This window comes from Bremia lactucae, linkage group LG16, assembly GCF_004359215.1.
Source record: "Bremia lactucae strain SF5 linkage group LG16, whole genome shotgun sequence".
Lineage (NCBI taxonomy): Eukaryota > Oomycota > Peronosporomycetes > Peronosporales > Peronosporaceae > Bremia > Bremia lactucae.
In genome coordinates, this window is record NC_090625.1 from 294022 (window position 1) to 302559 (window position 8538).

Here is an 8538-nt window from a genome sequence, read left to right on the forward strand (position 1 = left end):
CCGTGATTAACGTGTGTTCATGAGCTAAGTTGTTCGTAATACAACTCGTTGACAGACGTATGTGCTGGGCATAAGCAAGAACATTCATCACGATTACCTTGCTTGAGTTCCAGAATCTCTGATCGAGCTCTGAACTTAGCCCTAGGCAGTTCAAACGTCTGTTTGAGCCGGGATTTAAAAGTCTCTAGTTACTCAACGACATATGGGTCACGCAACTTAAGGCTTAGTGCCCAAATTTTTTGGCACGACCTGCCAAATTTGATTGAGCAAATGCGACTTGCATTTGCTCGTCGACGATGTGACGAGCATTTATGACATCGCCCAACTCGACGAACTATCTTAAGAGGGAGTCCCCTTTACATAGAGATGTCAATCTTTAGGGCTTCGGGACGACGCGTTTGCGTCATCCCAGGTACAGGGGTCTGTACCTGTTGTAATCTCAACAGTTCCGCCTGTTGAGAGCCTTGCTGATTCAGCAAGGCTACTTTTTCCTTCATCTCGTCAAGTTCATGTTGTATGAACTTGGCGACGGTTGAATGGAGGGCATCTCTGTCTAAGTTGGACAGTAATGCCAGGATTGCATCGTTTCCTACGGATGAACTCATTCGTTCAACCGCACTCCTTTCTATATCACTTAGAAAGGAGTAGCTTTCAGGGGAAACGTGATGCGTATTCCCACTACCATCTAACATGTCCATGTTAAATGTGGGAAATGTGGTCCTTGGACGGACTACAAAGTGCTACCAGGTGTAACGGGGCACTACGACTTGTACTGTTTCAGTACAAGTCCACTTCACACTGCTTCAGTTGTGATTGGTGCCTTTCGTTAGATGACGTACACTGTACGTATAGAGGAAGAATTCTCTTAAGACAAGTTAACTTAAGAGGGTAAAATGAAAACTGTATTAATATAGTTAAGTGTCTCTTAATCTATCTTTGTAAATGTTGACTTAACTATAAACTAATACTTAACATGTAAACAAATTCTTATCTATCTTATCTTGTAACTCTCTTTGATTACTTCCGCAGCTGATTAGTCTGCGGAATAAATAGACATAATGGCCTATACCTATTTATGGATAAGAATTCAGGATATTACTATATAAAGTAATATCCTCCAACTATTATCTACCTTTTAGACAATATATTAATTAACAACCTTTAAGTGTTAAATTCATGTAACGATACACCCCGTTACACGAAGTCCATATATGGACTGCAAACACTCAGCCGAAATAGGCAAAGGTTGTAACGGAGCACGGGATGAAGCACTAGGCTTCACCCATTGACAAACTTAGCAAGCATGTATGTAGTTGCGGACGAATTTATACAGGCATGGCCTGTAGAATTGCGGCTTATCGTAATTATTTTCCCACATCAACGATTCCCACTTATTGGTGCGTCGTTGCACTGATCCATGATGCGTAAACGCAAGTCATTATGGGTGGGAATGACGACACGAACTTTGTCGCCAACAATGACTTTGTAATACAGGAAATTATTGCGTGCTGTGCATCGATCTGTTGAAGATCGAAATAATTTCGAATTAAGTATTGTTGTGATGGATTTCTGGGTGATGCGTCCGATCTTCAAGACCTTATCTTCTGGATAGGCTCTTCTAACTTTATCAAGTAATGTTGACGTCAAAACACTTATTGTTGCAACAGTGGGCTTATTCTCACTGTTAATTTGCGCAACCGGCTCAAAATAGGACCGGACGCGAAAGGGCTCCAGCGGCGGCATTAAGTCTTCCTCGTATCAATTTTACATAGAAGCCTTACTCCGAGAAGAAAGTCAATCATCTCGCCATCCTTTATGAGAAGTGTGAACGCTTAACGACCGTGCGTGAATACGCATGGTCCGTTATAGACAATGAACAGTTTCCCACTAAGAAATAGACCCTAAACTTAGCCAGTGCAAATTTCATGGTAAGGCGTTCCTCGTTATGCTCTGTTTGATTACATTCAGCTGGTTGAAGCCGACGCGATTGAAAGTAGACGATGCTACCTGCGCTGTTTGTGTCATATTGCATAAACGCACAGCCGCTCAAAGAATCACTGGCGACACACGCCACATGAAGCGGTCAGTCTTGGTCCGCAAAACGCCAGTACTGGCGATTGCATCAAGCTTTGCTTGGTATCTTCAAAGAAAGGCTGACAATAAGGATTTCATAGCCGCATTACACTTTTCTCCAACAAAGAAAAAAACATGTAACGTCATTTTGGCATACATGCGGGAGTACTTATGTTAATATGCCGCTAAGCCGTGCAATTTTCGAAATCCCTTTAAATCGACTGACACAGGCCAGTCGGTGATTGCCTTGATCTTTTCCGGATGAGGGTGTACGCCGCGTTAACCCACGATGTACCCAAGAACGGTATTTCGCTTGCAGCGAATAAGCCCTTCTTGAGATTTGTATACAGCTTATGCACACGCATAAGCGTAAGAGCCTTTCATACGTGGATATGGTGTACTTTAACGTCCGGCTTTCCATTCATGACTCTGCTGTGAACGAAGACATCATCAAAATAACTCAATGCAAAATTCCGCACCAATCTCACCAGATAATTTACACATTTGTTGAATGTTGCAGGGGCATTACTAAGCCCTATGGCCTAACTAGCCACTTCCATTGCATTCCGCTTGGGGTGATTACTGCTGTGAACGGAATATCCTGTATATCCTGTTCACGCATGAGAATCTGGTAAATTAATCAGCAGATGCATTGACGAAAAGATGGAACTCTTTGACATATCCTAAACGAAAACATACTCTTGTGGAATCGGCATTTGAGCTGGTACCGTTGAAGCGCTCCATTTATTGAGCGCACGCAGAATCCGCCACCCTCCTGTTGCTTAACGCACATAGAAGGTCGGAGAGCTATGTGAAGAGGTCGACGCCCTCACAGGGCCCGCTGCTAAGCGACCGGCAAAAATTTGTCGATCGCTACCACTCGTTTATGAGGCAATGACCAATGTTTCATGACACAGTAATTCGATTCTGGAATCAGGTCGATTTCGTGTCGAGTGTCTTTATTCTTAGGCAACTCGCACGGTACGGATTCAGGAAATACATTCTTGAATTCGATCAACTCCTTGCACAAAAGATTTGTCTTCGAAGACTATCCCAGGATTGGGATGTAAAATGTTCCATCCGAGTCTTCTCATTGAGGACACTTTTGTCCATCGATGAGCTGCTGTTATTCCGTTCGTTCTCAGGAAATACAATTGCCGACCGAATATCGGCCACGTACTTGTCATCTTTGACAAGTACTAGATCTGCTTGACTTTCCCACTACGCAGATCACGCGTGAATTCGGTTCGAGCGTTGGCAATTAATTTATCTCCGAAGTTAAGTTCTGAAGCGCTATCAGATCAAGTGTATAAGCTCCTACACTTATCCGTTGTTTGCTAAGACATTCGATGTCTGATTTACTCAGAAAACTATTTCCAAAGGTATCTGGAAACCGTTTATTTCAGGTTTCTGGAGACTTATCCCAATAAGCTCTATTGAAGGGTGCTCTCCCAAACTACCTCTAGCTGTGGTTGCGCTGTCACACGAGATCCTTAACGATCGATTCTCCAGTCGATCACAGATGTTCGCACTGTCTCTTATAGACAGGCGTTTTAAATTTTTGGATGTTGCTTTCGAAGCAACCATCTTTGCTTCGTACCACTCAACGTTTTGAGTGGTCGCACGTCAACGATGTCTGTGCTTGTTCACAGCCGTCAGTAACTGTATCCACGTCACAATGGGGGAAATTCGTCGCTGCCTGTGCTTGTGCACAGCCGTCGGGATCTTACGCCATAGTAGGATAGGTTGTCGCGCTGAGGTGTTCTGCATGCGTGCAACGATCGAATTACAAGTGAGGCCATCGCACTCACTCGTTGAACATCGACACGCTTGTCGACGCTCCAATACGTTCATCGGTTGGCCATCAAAATGAACAAAGTAGGAATCGTCACGGCTTGATGCTGCCAGTTTTTTTTGGACGATAATCACCAGAGTAAACAAAAGGCTGAATAAGACTGAAGTCCTCCTGTTCCGCTACCGAAATTGCATAATCTAGCGTCTCGGGTTCGAGTCGGAGCGGGTCAGTCTTGACATGAACGTCAACAAGACCCAAACACATTACCTGTGTTTGTTCATCAATTAGATGAATTACGATATAACTTACTAGGTATCGTGTATATTGAACATTAGCGTAAAGATCACGTTTGCACTGCTTTAAACTCTGGAGCTCTGCTCGAGCCTTGAATCAGGCACGTGGTGACTCAAAGATTGGCCTGAGCCGGAGCAGAAATACCTTATACGACCCAAACACAAATGGGTCATGAAGATTGAACCTTAAGACCAAAATTTGTCTTGTCCGGTCAAGTTGTACATGCGAAACTTCACTTTCGTCGCATAGTCATCGATGCGGCGAGCTTCAATGGCGTCGTCTAATGCAAAGAACCATCTTTAAAGGGATTCGCCTTCGGCTGCCTTAAACTTAGAAATTTCGATCTTTAAGTTTGAGCATAAAAGCCCAGTTTGTTGCGATGATCTCTCAAAAGATGGTCGTTGAGAGTTTTTCCCACTCGGCGAAAGTAACCGGGTTCTCCACAAAAGCCTGTTTTACTAGGCTTAAGGAACCAGTTGCTTCAGGCCTCATAAACTTCGGCAATCCAGTGTGTTTCACCGGTAGTGCCACTGCACGAACAGGCATAGCTGAATATACTTGTACAAACAACTCCCGTAAGTTGGACAACCACGCGTCCACTTGTTCGTACTGGAAGCCTCCAGCATCTCTGCTGTAAAGGCAGTGAACATCTCTTTTGCGTTTACCGGTGTCACTGGTTCTGTCGCGGGAGGAGGTGTGGACTGTTAGGCGGCACGCTCACCAGTATCTTGATACATGACCACTGGTTCGGACGGAAATTTGGACTGTTGCGTTGCTGACTGAGGCCACCCCAGATTAGTAATACCGCCCTGAATGGCACCCGCGCCAGGATGTGGCTGCTGCTCATGGCTGCCGATCCCACCTTCAGTTGATAGAGGGGGGGGGCAATGTGTCTCCAGCCATACGAGGCTGGCCTTGGGCGCGTTATGTCCCCAGTCTTACGAGGCTGGCCTGCTCCCCCCCGGTCGGGAGAGGGGGGGGGGCTAAGTGGCGGCTTGGCGTCCGTCCGTGGTAGTTGTGGCTTGACGTGAGCAAGCCCGAGCTTGCTTATACTCTTCTGATCGGAGATTATTCGGCGCCTCACGAGTCAGTCTAAGTGGTCGAAAGCGCCTGTTCCAAACTAGTGGGCACGGATTGTCCAGAACGGCAAGCACACAGGTGCGGCCTCGGTTACACCGCCTGGCGGCATGTATTATGAACATTTCATGTTCAACCCTGGTAGGTTTACGCTAGAAGAAGTGCTGAAATTGAGACAAGTATGTGAGTCAAGCACAGCCTCTGACAGGGAGCTTCGCCTCAGAGAAGGCACAGACGACGACTGACGCATTATCGTAGGCATTGCGGAGGTGTAACGGGGCACTACCACTTGTACTGCTTCTATACAAGTCCACTTCGCTCTGCTTCAGTTGCGAGTGGTGCCTTACGTTATTTCACGTACACTAGTACGTGCAGAGGAAGACTTCTCTTTATAGCAACTAGCTAAAAAGGGTTGAATGAAAATTGTATAAATATAATTAAGTATCTCTCTTTCTATCTTGTAAATGCTAACTTGATTATAATCTAATACTAAACAGGCAATTGAATTCTTATCTTTTCTTATCTTATCTTATCTGTATCTCTCTTTTGTTTACATTTACAGCTGATTAGTTTCTGAACATTACTGTATAAAGTAATATCCTCCAAATATTATCTACCTCTTAGATATATATTAATTAATTATACTTTAAGTGTCTATTTCATGTAACGACACACCAAGTTACATCACCCCTCCCTTAAACGACAATCACTCTGACTGTCATTGGATGGAGTGGTCACTATGTGACCACTTAATTTTAAAATGATGTTGATTAGTCAAAACCATCATTTTAAATTCCATCGCATGAAGAATCAACTCATGCGGGGTGTCGATAGTGCTGCGCCTTCGGATGCGGTTCGTGCAGCCGCGGGTGACGCACTGTTATCTCTTGCGGTAGACGGAACGTCTGCCGTAGTATCTTCCACTCACACAACACTAGATGTTGCGAGTGCACGTGGTGATTTACCACGTGAATACGGCCCCTCTTTGGAGGTCGACTACGAATGCGAGTCGGACGAAATGGCCGACTCGGGGAGAATAGAACAGTCGCCTGATCGACGTCAGGCGGCTGACTATGAGCCTTCGAATGAGAGGGCTCATTCTGATAGACGAGTTAATAGTCTTTTTGGATCCAACGATAAGGATGACCCCTCGTCGCCCGTTCCATCTCCCGTAAAGTCACCTGCACGTGTTTCTGTGCAAGGTGATGACGATGGCGTAAGCCATCGTAAGAAAAGTTCTTGTGGTACCCCTGCTTCAGTGGGTTCCACTCCGGAGAATGAGGACAGTAAAATGTCTCGTCTCGTCTCTGAAAAGAAGCCGTGGCTTTTGCCAGAACGGCTAATCAATAGCTTCTCTGGAGAAACTACTCCTTACAATAAATATCATTTATTTATTGCGACAAAACTACATGGCCTTGATCCCAGCGCGAAGAACTTTCGCGCTGAGGAAGATTTTTATCTCATGCCTTTCTTAAGCATCGATGGTTTAGTGGCAATAATAAGCGAGATAAAGTCTCGCTTATGCAAGCCTGGAGCACGTTCATTCGCAATGTCAATGACATTGGACGCGAGGCCTGGCTTTAAAAACTTAACGCGAATTGCGTTAAATTTGAGAAACGAACTCCAACCGGTGCAAAGTATAATTTGCATCGGCTGTCACGTGAGGCTAGGCTAAAATGCCTCACGTGGGGTGATCCCTGTCCGTGTTGTGTGGACAACTCGAAGAGAGTAAAAGGGGATGTCTATTCCCTTTCTTCACCCTGGGGAAGGGCTTGCATTTCTATTGAGATGCGTGACGCGATTGGCGTTTTGCAATCGATTTACATGCGCCAGGGGCGCGTGTTTTCCGATGGGCCTTCTGAACCATCGGATGGGTCTCGTCATACTGACGGACGAGGCCCTCAACGTCAGCAACCAGCTGGGAACGAGGCTTCCAGCTGTCATGTAAAGGTGGATAACCACGCCAGCGAACAAGATAACTCGTTCGCTGCCCCTTCACATCACGGTGGTTCTGGATACGTTCCACAAGGAGACGTTGACCACCGTGGGAATCCACCAATGGTTCTGGTTGAGGAGGGAAATTAGATCCGAATCGTGTGTCGGGTCATATGTCGAAGATCGACAAAATCGATAACTTCCACCATGATTTGGAGGGGGGACTTGACCACGAGCGCGGCAAGCGTCGCTCGTTGAAGCAGATGCTGTAGGCTCACCATATCGAGCGGTTGGAAGACCGTTCGAAGAGTGCGTACTCCATGTTGAAGTACGAACGGAAATATCATGCTGTTCGCGATGAGCTGTCGTCAGCTCATCGTAGTTTCGAGGATATTCGGAGCCGGCCTGAGATTCTTCAAGTTCTACATGAGCATCTGGTTCGCGATCACAAGAATCTTTTGGGGATTCTTGAATAGGGTGGTCAAATCCGTCCTCGCGTACAGATGGTACGGGCGGAGCCGAGCAACGTAAAGGTAGGATGCGTTCGCATCCTACGCGGTAATTCTAATGTGTACGCATTGCCTCTGCGACGCAGTACACGGAATGGACCAATGAACTTGGGTAGTTGCTTACTGCTACCCACATTAGTGACTACACGCTTAGGTAATGTTACCGTAGAGAGTAGCACTAGATCATTTTTCTTAAATAAATTAACATTTGCTCTTCGATACCTGTCTGCATTCCATTTCTGTCGGTCCACTGCGTAAGCAATGGACACCTGAACGAAACGGATTGTTGATTCTTGAGTTAGCAGATATTCTTCTGCTAACTCATTTGTTTTGTCATTTTCAGTACGCTTTGTGCGTCCTGCCATGAGATCATTCTCGTCTTCGATGTCGATATCTTCGACATCGACATCACTCGCGTCGTTGTTAACTTGGACGTGTGATGAGCATGAGCCAGAAATGGTTTTGCTCGTGCGAGTCCACTACCCCTAAAACTAGAGGATCCCTCTAATTGGGTGGGTATGCGAGGATGGCGTAAGCCATTCACAAAGAACGGTGTATGCGTTGTCGACGCATGCACAGAATTATTGATGGCGTATTCGAACATCGGTAAAAACCCGCTTTAATTCGGATACGATTGAACGTAACCTCGAAGTATCTTTTCGAGGACGCGATTTATGAGTTCTGTTTGACCATCCGTCTCTGGGTGATCGGATGTTGACATAGTCAGCCGTGTTCCGAGAGATCGGAAAACGGATTGCCAGAACTCCGCCGTGAATCGTAAATCTCTATCCGAGATCAATTCACGGGGTAATCCATAGAATTTGAATACCGTGTCGACAAAGACACGGGCACAGC